Source organism: Notamacropus eugenii, chromosome 5, assembly GCF_028372415.1.
Source record: "Notamacropus eugenii isolate mMacEug1 chromosome 5, mMacEug1.pri_v2, whole genome shotgun sequence".
In the NCBI taxonomy this organism is placed as follows: domain Eukaryota; kingdom Metazoa; phylum Chordata; class Mammalia; order Diprotodontia; family Macropodidae; genus Notamacropus; species Notamacropus eugenii.
In genome coordinates, this window is record NC_092876.1 from 359,352,272 (window position 1) to 359,369,508 (window position 17,237).

Below are 17,237 nucleotides of genomic sequence, written 5' to 3' on the forward strand. Positions count from 1 at the left end.
GAATTGAGATCTGCTCTCTCTCTCTCTCTCTCCCTCTCTCCCTCCCTCCCTCTTTCTCTCTTTTTCTCTCTCTGTCTGTGTGTATGTATGTGTATGTATACACACATACAAATATGAATACCCAGCTGTCTTTTAGGATCTCTGAGATACTGGTATAGACTCTATTCATTATGAGGGAACATGCTAACAATAGCATAGCGTAATAGCTAGAAAGGTGTTCAGGGAGTCAAGAAGATCTGAGTTCAAGTACTATTTCTGACCCCTAATGAATGTGGGTCCCTGAGGAAATCATTTAGCTTCTTGGAGTCCTGGGTAACTCTCAAGAGTATCAACCTTCAACAATAGGACTTTCCACACCAGACAAAACAAAGGTCTAGTTCTTATCCTTATGTCTCTGTGTATTAGCAGTGTATTCTTGGGTAACCTCTCTTCAGCCTCAGTTTCCTCATCTGAGCATTTCCTTTATGCTATATCATGAGATGATCATGGGATCATATTGTTAGGAGTCTCTTTCCCTTTGGTTATCTTTTTCAAGTTCATTTTAATGATGTAGTAGAAAAGCAGAATAAATGACAAAGGTGGAGGCTCTTTCTTCCCCAGGACCCTGGAGAGGTGGCCTGGCAGCTGTCTCTGCCAGCACAGTTGGTAAAAGACAGTGACTATTCTGGTCATTATCTGTACCTCTCACTGCGGATCATCCACAAAATCTAGGTCAGCTTGTGTGTTAACTGAATAAACTTATCCGGTGCTTCTGCCTGGAGTTGGTGTATGATTAATTAAACAAAGACAGGAGAAAGTGAACAGGAATGTCATCTTTTGGGAAAGAGAAGTGTTCAGTGCTGAAGAAACCAATTAGCATTGATTTATTTTTAGGCATTCAGTATGATTAACATCAATCTGTGATGACTGATTCACTTAACTGCCAAAATCATCTTCAAATGCACAGATCTGACAATATAGTTCTCCCACCCCAAAGCCTTCAGTGGCTTCCTGCCCATAAGCTAAGATAGAGAGACTCCTTGGCTTGGTGTTTAGGACCATGCTCCAAGACATTTCACTTTATTTTCCTTTATATACTCTTTGTGGCAAGTCAAATTGAACTACTACTTATAGAAACCAATTTATTTTAGATCCCAAGAGACCGTCCTCTCTTTCTTTACCTTCTTTACTTTCTTAAAGGAGTTATGCCTCAATTCTGTAATGCCATCTTTCCTGATAGGGAAGTGAGGACAGATAGAAAGAACACTTCCATGATAAAAGTGACCTCGAATTTTCTAAGAACACTTTGGATCTCTCCTTTGTTCTTTATTCTTTGCCTTTCACTTTATTTTATAACATGCTTATTTGTACACATCATGCTCAATTTTAGTAGATTGTGACCTCCCTGAAACCTTTATGTGTTTCTTTTTATCTCTATGTAGTTAAAAAAAAGAAGCAAAGGCTACTTCCTTCACTTCCTTGGCATGGTAAAGGCTTCAGAATAAAACTTCAGTGAAGAATATGAAGTATTAAAATGATTAAGTAAAATAGCCTCACCCATATAGCAACAATCCCAGTAATAAGAACAACAGTTAAATTTGTTTTAAGGGAAATTTTCAAAATAAAGGTCTTCTTTTACTCCCATTTCCTTCTTTTTAAAAGCTATCATTAAACCTTTGCAATCTTGCAAACCTAAGTGCTTGTGGTCTGGTCTGCTATAGATTCCTCCCTATGGTATCTATAGTCTTTTATTGTGTGTGTTCATCTTTCATTGCTGAAGAAGCCCATGCCATCAGAGAAATGATGACATGACTTGCACTTGACTTTGTTTTATGGTGCAGTGCATTGAGCACCAGTGCAGGAGTCAGGAGGACTTGAGTTCAAATCTCACCTCAGACACTTGACACTCACTAGCTATTTGACCTTGGGCAAGTCACTTAACCCCAATTACCTCATCTCCTGGGGTATCTCCAGTCATCCTGATGAATATCTGGTCACTGGATTTAGATGGCTGTGGAGAAGAGAGGCTGGTGACCTTGCACAGCCCTCCCTCACTAAAGAACAAAGTCAAGTGCAAGTTATGTCATCATTTCTGTGATGGCATGGTCTTCTTCAGCAATGAAGGATGAGCACACATCTAAAGCCTTTCACAATCTGACTTCAGTTGACCTTTCCAGTCTCATTTCACATTTCTTCCTTTTAAACATTCTACATTCCAAATAAGCTGTGGTTTACCACTCCATCTTTTCCCTTTGTGCCTTTAGATAGGCCATCTTGTGTGCATGGGATGATCTTCATCACCTCCATCGCCTAAAATCTGTAGCTTTTTGAAGTCTCAAGTCTGGTGTTTCTTCCTCTGCAAAACCTTTGCTTTTCAGTCTCCATCCTGACTTTCTGGACTTCATCAATCATTCTAAGAAGTATCCTTATCCTAGAAGTTCACTTCATCCCCAAATATTTCACACTGGATGCATATTCCATTCCTGTGGCTCTTTTCTCTGGAGGACTGGTTCCTTGCAGAACTTCTATTTTAAGGAAAGAGCCCTGGCCAAGAATGTTTTCATTCCTCTACAGTCTCTACTCTTGACTTTGAACTTTCTCTAGCAACCCTTTCTTCCTATCTTAGGTACCTTCTCTCCCCATCTCCTCAGTTTCCTTACATATGTTGTCTTCCCCCATTAGAATGTAAGCTCCTTATGCGAAAAGACTGTCCTGCTTGTTTTTGTGTTCGCTGTACTTTAATAATACATGCTGACTTGACTTGAGTTTCCTGATCTTTATACTTTAGTGGTTCTCAAACTTTTTGGTTATAAGACCCCTTTGTACTCTTAAAAATTATTTAGGATCCCAAATAACTTTTGCTTTTGTTTGCTATATCAATATTTATTGTATTAGAAAATTGATATTTTAAAAATATTGATTAATTTAAAATAATAATAAACCCATTAGATGTTTATAAAATTTTATGAAGATAACTATATTTTCCAAAACAAAAAAACAGTAAGAAAAGTAACATTGTTTTATATATTTCTGCAAATCTCTTTCATGTTTGATTGAATAGAAGATGACTGCATTCTGCTTTGTAATATTGGTTTGGTTGAAGTATTTGAAGAAAAACTAGTCTCATATATAGTTGGAAAAGAGAATTGTGTTAAATACAAATAATGTCAGTATTATTATGAAAATAGTTTTACCTCATGGACCCTCTGACAGGGAACCACAAGGGGTACATAAACAATGTTTTGAGAACCATTTCTCTAGTTAGTGTTCTCAATTTTTTTTTCAAATTATATAATAGTTACTTGTCCATGTATTTCTCTGTATGTTGTATCATTCAGTAGAATGTAATCCCCTGAAGAAAGTTCCTTACCATGAATAGGGACTTGTTCCATGATGGTTTAATTGGATTGAACTAAAATGAGAACATCCCAAAGTCATCTGATGGAAGGTTGATGAGTGAATTCTTCAAGAATCAAAGTTTATCTGCAAAAGAACCTAATCTTGAAATGAGAACAGACAGAGCACATGTAATCTGGAAGCTTCCCCAGCCTAGCTTCCACTATCCCATCTTGAAAGTCAAGAGGAAAAAAGATTTACAGCAAAGTGTTCAGCAATCTGTCTCCTGAAAATTATTACTGATTAATAAATTGACATCTAATGTAAAACAAACTCTTGCCTGGAGAAGAGTCCAGATCAAAGGTGATGTTATCAATATTAATACTAAGGGTGCACTAGGCAAATGGAGGAACTTAACACTGTGACTTGTGAAAGCTAGTCCTGGCTATTTGTCATTGAATCCTGACCACAATAGCATTTTTCCATTTTGTTTTGTTTTTTATCAGTTCCATTCTTCTGTATTGCCATAGATCCCAAGTTTCTACCTCTCCACCTCAGAATTGCTATGTTACTTGGAAGCTGCTATGTTACTTCTAGTGCCAAGTTCATGTCTATTGTAAAGCAGACAGGTTTGAGCCCTGTCCTAGTGGTAGAGAGCCATTCTTTCAGATAATGTAGCCTTAAGGAAAGGAAAAGGAGAAGTGACGCTTTAATTAAATATTTGTTGCCTATAAAATACAAATATAGTTATTGTTGTTCAGGCATTTCTATCACATCTGGCTCTTCATGATCCCATTTGGGATTCTCTGTGCAAAGTTACTGGAGTGATTTGCCATTTCCTTCTTCAGCTCATTTTAGAGATGAGGAAACTGAAGCAAACAGGGTTAAATACCTTGCCCAGGGTCACACAGTCAATAAGAGTCTGAGGCCAGATTTGAACTCAGGAAAGTGAATCTTCCTACCTTCAGGCCTGGCACTCATTGTGCCATTTAGCTGCCCTTGTAACTCTCATTACCCAATTGTAATGGTGGCTCTCCCTTCCCTTAGGAGTATAATACTAGTCACCATTTATATATTTGCCATAAATTATCTCATTTGTTCTTCCTGACAATGACACAGGTAGATGCTATTAACATTTTATTTTATCATCAATTAACAAAAAATATGTTTTCTTTGTCTTCTCTCTCCCCACACTGAAAAAATAAAAACAAAGCCCTTATAACAAATAAGAAAAACAAGCAAAAGAAATTCCCACCATGTGCAAAAATACATATCTTGAATTTGTCATCTCTGTAAAGAGGTAGGTATGATGTTAATATTTATAGAATGCTTTAAGGTTTGAAAAGCACTTTGTAATATATTTTCTCATTTGATCCACAAGACAATCCATTCATTCATTTAATAAACATTAAGTGCCAGGCACTGTGCTAAACATTGGCGATACAAAAAGAAGCAAAAGACAGTTTCCCTCTCAAGGAGCTTACAACCTAATGGAAGAGACAGCACACAAACAAATATATACAAAAAGCTATATACAGGACAAGTAGGAAATAACTAAAATCCAATGAGGTAAATGCATTTTCTCCGTCTCTCATGCCTGGAATGCTCTCCTTCCTGCTCTTGGACTAAAGATTTTGCCTTTCCTCTGTTAATTATTTCCTATTTTATGCATGCAGAAATTGAGCCTGAGAATGATAAAGTGACTTGTCCTAAGATACACAGTAAGTGTTTGAACCAGGAGTAAAATGCTGGTCTTCCAGACTTCAAGTCCAGTTCTCCAGTGAGACTTGCCTAGAGTCACACAGTGAATAAGCTCATTGACCACTTTAAGACCAGGCATAGATGCCAATAAATCTGTCCTCAGTTAGAAAACATGATTCATTCCACCTGAGATGACTTTGAGAGTTATTTCAAAGGTCAAATCACATATCAGGAGATGATTGGAAGGGGTACACATGCTGAGTTGTGATGCATGCCCCAACCATCTAAGATGGAGACATCCATGTGAGTCAGGGATATAATTGTGGGAGAAGACATTCTCTACTGGCCTACTATGAAATTGGGAGCAGATTGTTTCCATTGACTAGAAAGTAGAACTGTCTGCACCTTTAAATCTTCTTGACTAAGACAGTTATTCTTTCTTTCCAGTGGTACCCAGATTTGATTCACTTAGAACTGGGCACCATACAATAAGATGGTTCGGGAAGGTTCACCTTTTCTCCTCCTCTTAGGCCTTATAGCTTTGAGAAATGGGCTTAGTGGTTTGGTCAGTCAGTCAATAAGCATTTATTAAGTGCTTTCTGTGTATCCAGGCACTGTGCTAAGCACTAGGGATGCAAAAAAAACCAAAAGATAGTCTCTGCCCTCAGGGAGCTCACAATCAATTGAGGGAAACAAGCAAAATATATATACCCATACAAACAAGCTTTATACAGGACATATAGGGAATAATTAACAGAGGAGAGGTCTTAGAATTAAGAGATATTGGGAGATACTTCTGTAAAAGGTGGAATTTTAACTTGCACTTAAAACAAGCCAGGAGGCTTCTTTTCTAGGAGCCTTGTGTTTAGTTTATGGAACTACAAAGGGGCCAGTGTTACTGGATTGAAGAGTACTTGAAGGTGTGCAATGGATAAGACTGGAAAGGTGGGGGCAGGGAACACTAGGTTATAAAAGGCTTTGAAATCTAAATAGAGTGTTTTGTATTTGATCCTAGAAGGGATAAGGAGCTGCTGGAGTTTACTGAGTGTGAGGATGACATGCTTGGGCTGGCATTGTAGAAAAATCACTTTAGTGATTGCATGAAAGATGGGCTAATGAAAGATTTGTGACAGTCAAAGAAGTCAGCATCCTATTGGAGTAGTCCAGGCATGAAGTAATGAGGGCCTGTACCAGGGTCTTGTTTTGCTTTCTTCAGTTCCAGGCTTAGGAAGTGGGTTTTTCTGACCTGGAGAAAGGGTGAGGTGGCCTTCAGGAAGTGGGACCCAGATTATTAACTGCCTGCCTTCTCTGAGATGGGGGTAGGATATAAATTAAAGTAGACTAGTTTTAACACAGTGCTGTCAAACCCAAATAGAAACAGGAGCCACTGTATCATATTGACTTAGAAAACCACATATTAACATTATCTACATTCTATGTTTTTTTAAAAATTATTTTGTTAAATATTTCCCAATTATATTTTAATTTGGTTCAGGTTCCTGAGTACTGTTGCAGCCCTCAAATGGTCATCATTGGCCCCTTGCACCTCTGTTCCAAGGTACAGAAGCTGAGGGATGAAAGCAAAGAATACAATATGCAGCATGTATCTACTGCAATTTCAATTCAGCATGCAATTATTAAACAGGCACTATACTAAGTGCCGGACATATAGAGTCAAAACTAAAAACAGTCCCTTCCCTTCAGAAGTTTACATTGTATTAGAGAGAAATAGCAAGTTCACAGATAAGTATAAATTGTATATGAAGAAATTCAAAGTAATTTTAGAGAAGGCTAAGGAAGTGCTAACAGCTAGCCAACTGTGTATTTGCTGTCCCCTGAACAGGTTTGCTATCTTCCACCTCCATGCCTTGGCTTAAATGGCTATTGCCATTTAGGATATCTTCCTGGTTCTCCTCTGCCTTATCTGAATCCTGCCCTTTCTTTAAGTTCAAATCCCACTTTGATGAATTTTCCTCTGACCAGGATAGCTTGCAATAGCCCCTCTTTTTCTCTGATAGTATTGTATATACTATTCATATTGATGCCTTTCATTCCATATATCTCTGTGTTAATTAACTTTTCAGCTCTACAAATCATTAAAAAAATTAAGCTGTTGTATATTTATTTTAACATTCTTTGCTTTTTTAAATTTTGAGTTTCAAATTCTCTCCCCCATTCATTAAGAAGGTGAGTAACATGATGTCACTTATACATGTGAAATCATATGCATGCCTTTCAGTTAGTGTTCCTATAATCATTTCTTTGTATTACCACAACACTTTTGATGAAACTGGAGTGGTTGGCCCAAGGCAGCCTCCTAAAAAGTGTTACTAGATATGTTTTGCTTCTGCTTGGCAGTTTTCCTCCCATTGTACCCAAAGGATCAGGGATTTCTCCTCCAAAGCTAATGTTTCTGAGTTCCTTGTTTCTTCCCCTAAATTCTGGCACCATGATTATCCCTACTTGGCTCAATTGAACCTGTCACCTGTTTAAAGGTCTCTCTTTACTGAGAAATAGCATGGGGTGATGGATAGAAGGCTGGCCTTGAGCTCTCAAAGATCCGTTTGGGTTCATTCCTGGCCTCTGTCATTTTTGAGTTATGTGACCCTAGGAAGCCAATGATCTCTCAATATGCCAGGCAACTCTCTAGTGTCGGGCTATAAGTTAATGGAAAAATCTGCAAGTCTACATTGGTGAAGTCTCCACAACAAAACTTCTTTACTCTGTTGAAATAAATCAATTTCCACCCTTACAATCCCTCCTCTCAAAAAAAAGTAAATGACCATGTTTTATCTAACTTTTATGTCTCTCCTAGAACTTACCATATTTCTTTCTTTTGGGGGGGGGAGGGATAGGCAATTAGGGTTAAGTGACTTACCCAAAGTCACACAGCTATCAAGTGTCTGAAGCCTGAATTGAACTCAGGTCCCCCTGATTCCATTGCCCAACCGCCTGGTTGCCACTCATATTTCTTAAAATACGTATTTAATCTTGAGCACAACACTTCACCAGTCTAGCTATCTTTAAAATGAAGAAGTTGGACTGACTAGTATCTCTCTAAAATTGTGTGATTATAAAATTCTATTTTGTGAATGATATGGTTCTCTTCCCATGTTCCCCCACTAGTTTGGCAAATGACATTCAGTCTATTAAGCATAATTTGTAAAATAGGAATGATGCAAGGTCTCTGAGGCACTTTTCAGCAAAAAGTACATTTAGGATCTTCTGGTCAGAGTTACCATTCTCATGGAAATTAGTATACATTTTTCCTGTCCATCCCATGTTGAACTCTTCAACCTCTGACTCTTAGTTGACTCTTCCCTGGACAGTACTCAAAAAATATCCTAAAGCCATGTGGATTCTTCTCCCCATCTCATTTTCTTGGCTTGCAAAATTTGTTCAACTCACAGTTATAATTCCTTTCTTTCATTCCACTCCCTTTTTTTCCCAGGACGATGGAGTCAATTAGATTACACTCCCAGGAATGATGAAAACCATTAGCACTATTAATCATTTTTAAGTATTAGTGATTATATTTACCCTGGGGAAAGCTATGTGTTGCTCTTAAATTTTCCATCAGAAATCTGTTGCAAGAAGCTTTCCCAAGGTCCTGCCCTTTAAATCTGTTGTCAAGTGTGCCACAAAACTAACATTTTCCTATAGGACTAAACTATGATTTCCTATTTTAATTAGTTATGTGATATATAATATGGAACTTTGGTGCCTCATTAAATTACTTGTAATACAATGTCTAGATATGTTTTCCAACTTTTTAGAAAAATAGAACTATTGATGGCAATGCAGAAAAATGTTGGAGGGTGAGAGATAAACTGAGTCAGAAAATGAGACTCTGGTACAATAAGGATATTTGTTTGTGGGACCAAAAGTAAACTCCCTCTAAAATACAGTCTGAATGACAGTAGTGAGAGTATGTACTCCGTTGGATAAAAAATGATGCCATGAACTCAAATTTAGCATAGTATAGGCAAGTTCTTTTTCTAATAGTAGGGATAGATTTGCACTAATCCCAACAAGGTACTCTTGGATGGGGGTGGGGGGGTTAGTTAAGAGAACTTAGATATAGTATTGGTTAGGCCATTTGGGAAAGCCACTCCACCCTTTTTGGCATATGATTTCTTTATCTGCTAAGGAAGTTCTCAACATAGTTTGTATCATAGACCCCTCTGGCAGTCTGGTGAAACCTATGGACTTCTCAAAATACTGTTTTCAAATTCATAAAACATATTGCATAAGATTACAAAGGAAACCAATTATATTGAAATAATAGTGTAATTTCCCCCCGTTCAAGTTCATGGACTATATGAAATCTATTTACAGAGCCCTTGAGGGTCCATAGATTCCAGGTTAAGTTCCCCTACCCTAAAGGGTCTCTATGATTCCTTCTAGATTTAACTACCCATGATAATTAAGATCCATATATTTTTGACTAGTTCACCAAACTAGCCTGCCAAAGCCTAGCCAAACTAGGGCTGCCCAAAGAAGGGGGAAAAAAGATGACTGAATCTAAAAAGGACATAATAGCAGACATAATGAATCTGCTACTTTTAAAACCAGGGTTTGTATTGTTGCTATGTTAACATGTTGAAGTGTAATGGGTGTTATGTCCCATATATCATGATGGGGATGGACCTGTAGGTGCTATCCTGTAGAATGCATACTGGACGTCCTCTGGCAACTTCCAGGACATTTGTGGCTCAACTGAAAAAGGGTTTGGCACTTTGAGATGACCAAGAAATCCCTTTATTGTATTTAGAGGAAGAGCCAGTGACTCTGGGGACCCTGAAAAAGGAGTGATTACATTCTTTGACACCCTCTTCCCATCTGCTAAATATTCTGGGAGTTTTTGATCTTCCTAAAGAGGTAAGAGAAGGGCAATTTCAGCAACCTGGAGGCTTTGCATAAATGGCAAAGGACCCATATTCTGCTGAGGCAAGTCTGAAGCTGGTTTGTTTTTGTTATATTTGGGTGTTATTCGGGTTTTTTTTCCCCAGCATATCTCTACTTAGTTTCTTTCCTGAGCATAGGTGACTGGAAAGCAATCCTGAGTTGGAAATTTGTAAATTTGACATCCATGCTCAGAGATCCTGCATCCTTCAATCAAAGCTCATGGACAACAGGAAGACTGTCCCAAAAACTACTCTAGCATTCATTGAAAAAGATAACCACTTGGCAGGAAGATAAGCTTAACTTCCTGACCTGGTCCTTCCTTCATTGGTCCTTCAAACTGCTTCATATTTTGATGTTTAATCTCCCAGGTGAATTTAATAATAATTATGTTATTGTTGCTGCTTAGTTTCTATAAAGGACCAGACTCTCCCAGGGCATGTATGTGAATCTAAAACTAAAATGATCCCTTAACATAGCAGGAGAAAACAAGTTTCTTAATCTTCCCACACATAGGTGCAGTTCTTTCTTGTTATAGAAGGATCTTCAGTGCCTCCCAATTGTTTCTATTTTGAAACATAAATTCTTCAACTTGGCATTTAAAGCTTTTTATCATAGAACTCCAATGTATCTTTCCAGACATTTGATTTCCCACTAACACATTTTTCATTCCAGTCAAAACTGTCTACTTGCTATTTTGCAAACTATCCCCAATATCTCAAATGCCCTCGCTTCTCACTTGAGTTTCTTAAGAAAACTTTGACTTTCTTTAAAACTCAAAGTTTTAACCTCATACTTTTCCTATCTTCCTCACTTTTTTAGTGTTTTTGCTGTTCTCAATTTATGTTGTATTTACTTCCATATCTATGTTTACATATTGTATCAACTAGGAGAATAGCAGCAGTTCCTTAAAGGCAGGAATCATTTTCTATTTTTCCTTGTCAGCATCAAGCAGTTTGTTTTGAACGTAGTAGGCACTTAATCAGTGCTATCAAATAGAATCAAATGTTTAACATGTTGTTTATAGGTAATCTTTGGGTAGTAAACATTCATTTGCCACTGTTCTCCACCTGGACTTTTAAAAAATTCTAGTTAACCAAAGTACCTCAAAGCAACAGGAAAGAAGAAAATGACTTTTAAAATAATGCAGAAAATGAAAAAGATATGTAAAGATTTACTGAATCTTCACAATAGCTGTTCTAGGGATGCAGAGAAAAGGATTTTGTTCCCTGAAAGCTTGAAAACCCTTGCCACCAGTGCTTTGCCTGAATAACTATAACTGTTGTGTAGTTCTATAGCAACCCATAACTTCATCTGTGAGACCCAATCTCTATTAAGCCTTCCCTGTTTCATCTATAAGGAAATATTTTCACACCATTAAGTAGTGGTAATTTGCTGCTTGATTTTACTCAGAATGATTCTCCTGAAAAAAAGGAATTTTGCAACTGTGCTTTGGAAAGACCTACTGGGAAATGGATGATCCTTTAAGACTCTGACAAGTTTTCCCCACACGTTTCCAGTATCAAAGCCTTAGTCCAAAGGGTGGTAGAACTCATTAGCCTAAAGAAAGGTATGATCAGTGCTCTAGGCCATAGGCATTTTTTTCCTCTGGTCTATAGCCTAATTTCACTTAAGGTTAATTTGTTTTAGGCTCCAGACCTCTAGAGCTATATATATTTACATCATAATGGTATCATTATACTTTTCAAGGCCATTTTAAATGTGATGTCTAAGCTGTGGAAATGTCAAAAGCTGCCCACTTCAATGGGTTTGAACATAAATTTGAAGTGATACCATAAAGGAAATAACCTGCCTTTTGAAATGGGGAAAGAACTGGGTGGATAGAAGTCATTACCATTTAGAAGAGAGAAACTAACCACATAACCTTGGATTACCTGAATCAACCAGAAAGATAATTGTTTGAAGCCTTTCTCCTCTAAGATTCTTGAAGTATAAATATAAACTGGTTCCTCACTTTTGATGGAAAATATTAGCAACAGTGATAATAATAATAGTATCCTACATACGTTCCTTGAGTTAAAAGTCCAAGTGACTGTTCATGGTAAGCTCATTGACACCTCTTTCACATTGACTTACTCTGGGAGGAAGAAAATAAACATTTATTAAGCACCTACTGTGTGCTAGGCACTGTGCTAAAAAGCTCTTTACAAACATTATCTCATTTGGGATTCATAACAACTCCATCCAGGAGGTAAGTACTAATATTATCCCCATTTTTCAGCTGAGGGAACTGAAGCAAATAGAGGTTATGTGATTTGCCCAGGGTCAGAGAGCCAGTAAGTGTTCAAAGCTGGATCTGAATTCTGGTCTTGATGACTTCAGGTTCAGAGCTCTATCCACTGCACCACCTACAAGAAACAAGTTTTCTTCGGTCATTATCACCACCAAGAGGCCAGTATGACTCTATGCTTGTAGATTAAGAGCTGGAAGGTACCTTAGAAGTTATTTGAAGTGCATCCTCATTCTATAGAGGGCAAAACTGAGGCCCAGTAACGTTAAGTGACTTTCTTAAGGTCACATTGGTAAATCACAGATTGTCTGATTCTAAAGCCAGTATTTTTTTACACAAGTAAGAGTTGTTCAACCCGATCTCTCCTCAGCTACAGGAAGGAAGGAAGGGAGGAAGGAAAGAAGGAAGGAAAGAAGGAAGAAAAAAAGAAGCATTTATTAGTCTACTATATGCCAAGCACTTTCCAAGGAAAGAAGGAAGAAAACAAGTGTTTGTTAAGTGTCTACTGGCACTGTACTAAGCACTTGACAAATGTTATCTCACTTAATAAGGAGATCCAGGGCTATTCCCCGTAACTTGTACTGACACTTGCAGGTTAGTCCCCCCCAAAACAGTCATTACATTGGTTTCTAAAGGTAACCCTGTGGGGTTTTCTAATACTATAACTGACTAAGCCTCATTAATGTGCTTTCCATTAATAATCAGGCAGAACTGACTTTTTGGAGGGATTTCTTTCAGCCTGGGTCTCTTGTCTCAAAATTCTTATAGAGATAGGTCCCTGCTCAAGTTCCCCTTTCTCTATCACAGCTTGGTCCTTCCTTTTGCTCCTTTTCTATAGCTTGCCACTGGAACCAGATGGCTCCGGAGGAGTGAGGCTCATGACTTTGCATAACTCTGACTCACTTAAATCTCATGTCTTCCTAGGCCTGGCTTTCTACTTTTTTTTTTTAATAAATTGTAAGATTTAATGTTCACTTCCTCACAAGGTTCTCATTATTTCTATTTCATTTTTTATCAAAATCTTTTTCAGAATAGCAGATGTCTGGAATATTGAATTTCCCCATTGCTACTAGGCCAAGCATCTCTGATTTTCTGTGAGCTGTTTCTTGAACTTTTTCTCTGTTTCCTCCTTCTTCCCTAGTGGTTTATAGTACACTCCCTCAATGTTGTGTTTGTTTCATCCCCTGTAGATCTTCACCCAGATATTCTTTGACATATTCCTTGGATTTGGTTCCACAACTTTCCCTCCCAATATACAATGTCACTCCACTTTTCCCTTCCATTTGTTCTGTTTTCTTAGAATAAGGAACACTTTTCCATTGTCTTATTCCAGGAATTACTGCCATCCTCCCACTTCTCAGTGACCCATGTGAGGTCAAATTTCTTTCCTTATGTTAGGATCTCTAGTCCATCTTGCTTACTACCCAGATTTGATATAATAACATAATACAAATAACATTTGTAAAGTACTTTGCAAACCTCCATGCACTACATAAATATTAACTGTTGTTGTTATTTATCACATTTTGTTCATTTGTACGAACACCTGGAAGACCATGAATCTTACAGCTGGTCCCTTTCTTGCACTTTATTATCTGTGAATTTTTTTTGGAAGCCCTACTATAATTATCTTATAGTTGCTGCTCTGCCTAGCTATCAAACTAGATATCAAAGAAGTTTTATTTTTCTCTTCCCTTTTCAATTTAAAATCCTCTTGATTAGATTTGTATTACTCCAGAAAAATTCATTTTTATCTGCCCTCACATTAAATGTTCTCTAACCTCATGAAGGGATCAACATTTGTATTGTCAGTGAGGTGCAAAAATCCAAATTCTCTTCTTGGACATCTCTTTAATGGTGTATTCACTTTCCAAATCTGCCTTTTCCTCAATTAGCCCCTTCTTCAATAGCCAGTAGTAATAAACATGTCATCTTTGCTTCTAATGTCTTCAACATTCTGGTAAGGATTTTATAATTTCTAACAATAACTTTTTGGTTCTTTTTGGCAGAAACATTTGTCCCTGTAGAAACTATCAAAAGCAGGTAGTAGTCATCAGGTAAATACTGAGAGATTCATCTTTATGTCCTAGTTATGTGTCCTAGGAAGATAGATCTTCAATTTGTAAATTATAAGAAAATAATTTTCTCCATACGTCTCAGGACAGAATCACCAACTATCACCATTCATTTCTTCTTTCTTTGACCCTTATTTAATGCTACTTTCCCTAACCACCTGAGAAACTTCACTATTATTTCTTAGACAGCAAGAAGCTACTCCTTTTTCAGAAAGAGAAAGTATTGTTTATTCTATGTGAAGTAAAATGGAAAGAAGAATAATTCAGAGGTCAGAGGACCTGGTTGCATAGCTCACCTCTCACATTTACTAACTGGATGACTTTCAGCAAGCAAGGTCAATTACTTGTCAATTGCCCCCAGACATTAGTCTTCTCATTTGTAAATTGAGAGATTTGGACCAAGACGTCCTCTGAGGTCTCTTCCAGGTCTAGATCTATAATTCTATGATCCTCAGAGCTTCATATGAATTATTTAGCATAAAATGTTAAGTCATTATTTCCTTTTCTCTTCTGTATCACATTTTTTCACCCTTTATATCGACACAGGGCAGGATTCCTTTCTGCCTCTTTTCTCTTGTGTTTGTCACAAAACCCTTCTTTCATTTTTTATTTTTTTTGTCCAAAAAGTATTTCATTCTCAACAAACTTTCCATCTCTCAGTAATGAGGTGGGGGATTACAGGAGGAGAATGTTGTATACTTTTCAAATGTGTTTACTGTGTTACTTGTTTTGTCTTTATTTGCTGATTTCCTATGTTATATGGAAGTATAAGAGTAGAAGATGCATCAGGAAATTGTAGTTTAATTATGATAGGCACCAACTTGGGGGTGGAGCCAAGATGGCAGAGTAGAAGCAGAGACTTGCTAGAGTGCTCCCCCCAAGCCCAGTCCAATACCTGTAAAAAATGACTCAAATCTCTAGCTCACGACAGCCTGGAAGGTCAATAGGAAGTATCTATCTTAACAGACCAGAAGCAGAGTGCAGTCCAGCATGGGCCCTGCAGGCACCTATGGGATCTGAGCAGGCTTCAGGGGGACTGAATGTCTGGCATGTGTGGTGGTTTCCATACTTCACAACCCCAAAACACAGAAGATGAATTGGAAGGTCAGTGGAAAAAAACTTGTTAGACCTGTATTAGAGAATAGAGTGGTCAGGTCCCAGCTCCAGGGTGGTGGAAGGGGTGAAGGAGCCCACTCAAGAAAGCAATCCTTGCTTATTCCAAAAAAATATTTCTGTATGTTTTATGACCTTTTAGTCATGTGTTCTAAGGATATTTATCAGTTTTCTTTTTTTACAAGAAACTTTATTAAGATGATAGAATCTTAATTTTGTTAATATTGGACAGTTTTTACTAAGATACTTTACAGATCAATTGCGGTCTATTTTAGACTTCCAAAAGTGAATATTAAGGCTGCTACTATGTAGACGTTAAATGTTTCAAATACATTCTGCCCATTCCGCTTTAATTTGAGGATGACAGTAAGTCTCTTGATAGCAGCACCCATCTCTTTATCTCTTATATCTTTATTCCTAATGTGTCCTACCTAGAGATGACCAAAGTACTTGTAGGTTATCACCTTCATCTATTGGTTCAACATAATATTCAGGCTTGAAGCCTTCAGTAAATGTTTCCTTGGACTATAGTGAGAATTTTATGCTAATCAACTCCAAATGGTATTTTGATATAATTGAAGATGCTGTGAAATGAAGGAACTATTTAATGTGTTTTTCACTGAAATCATAGTTCCATGTCATCCATATTTATCAATTGATTCATAAAATGTTTTGGTTCAATTTTTAAAGTCATACTTAATTCTACGTAGGAGAATGATAATAAATTTCAGATAGCCAGAAACATAATGGGCTTGAACCACTTCCCTGAAAAATGTCATATATCACATCAAAATATCTTGATAAAATTCTGGTAGATTAGGAGACAGTTTTCCACATGGATATCAAATGCTTCAGTGTTCTGGCTAGATGATGATGACAATGAGGATGACGATGCTTTTACTCTGTATCTGTACTTCATTCAAAATGTACTTATTCGTTGCAAGGTCTCTGGTCCAGGCTTTCAGCAATTGACCTGCTAAGATCATATATATTGTGTTGTCATAATCACGCTTTCACTCCCCATAAGATAAAAGCATTTTAACCAATATTTTAGTGACTTACAAAGCCAAAGAAATTATTCTACAGTGGACATTTAGTAGCTGATCAAAAGACAGGCACTAGAACTGTGGACCACATATAATGCATGAAGATTTATTCTATTGCTACATAAGCAGAAGCAAAATGTAACATATTTCTTTCTAACTATTTAACTATCTATTTTGAGATTTGTTCTTCCTACATCACTCAAGCTAGTAGTAGAGATGCCACTCTCAGTTCACTCCCACCACTGTTCATCTGATGTTTCTGATCTTTGCTGGTTTGCCCCCTCCTTAGAAAGTCTGGTGACCCTTTGGTCCCAAAGGCTCTCCATATTGGTGTTGGATTTAGTGAAAACAACTAATTGAATTCTGCAGCACAAAACCCCCAAGCTCAAATGATCCACCAGCATCAACCTTCCTCAGCAGCAGGGATTATAGGTATATACCACCACCTGGGACTGACTGTATCTTTAACAGAGCATCTGCATGGCTAAGCCTTGAGATTAAGCCTAACATGCTGAGTAAAAGACCAAAGAGAATAACTGCTACTCCAGACCTGAACTTCATGAAAAAATCAATCACTAGAGTTAAACACTAGTGTTCCCCCAAAAGCAGAATGTGTTGTGCTGTTTTGGGCAGATCCATCTATTATTTTGTCTGGTAAAGGTATACACCTAATGAAGTCAGCTATATGATTTTCTGGTTTCTAAATTACTACAGTGCCTGTCACATCTATCCCCTACTGCAACTGAAGAAAACATAGGCTTGAGTTTCCTTTTAATGACAAAACAAAAGGAAAACTCTGTCACTCAAATTGTTCTCCAGGTCAGACTGATA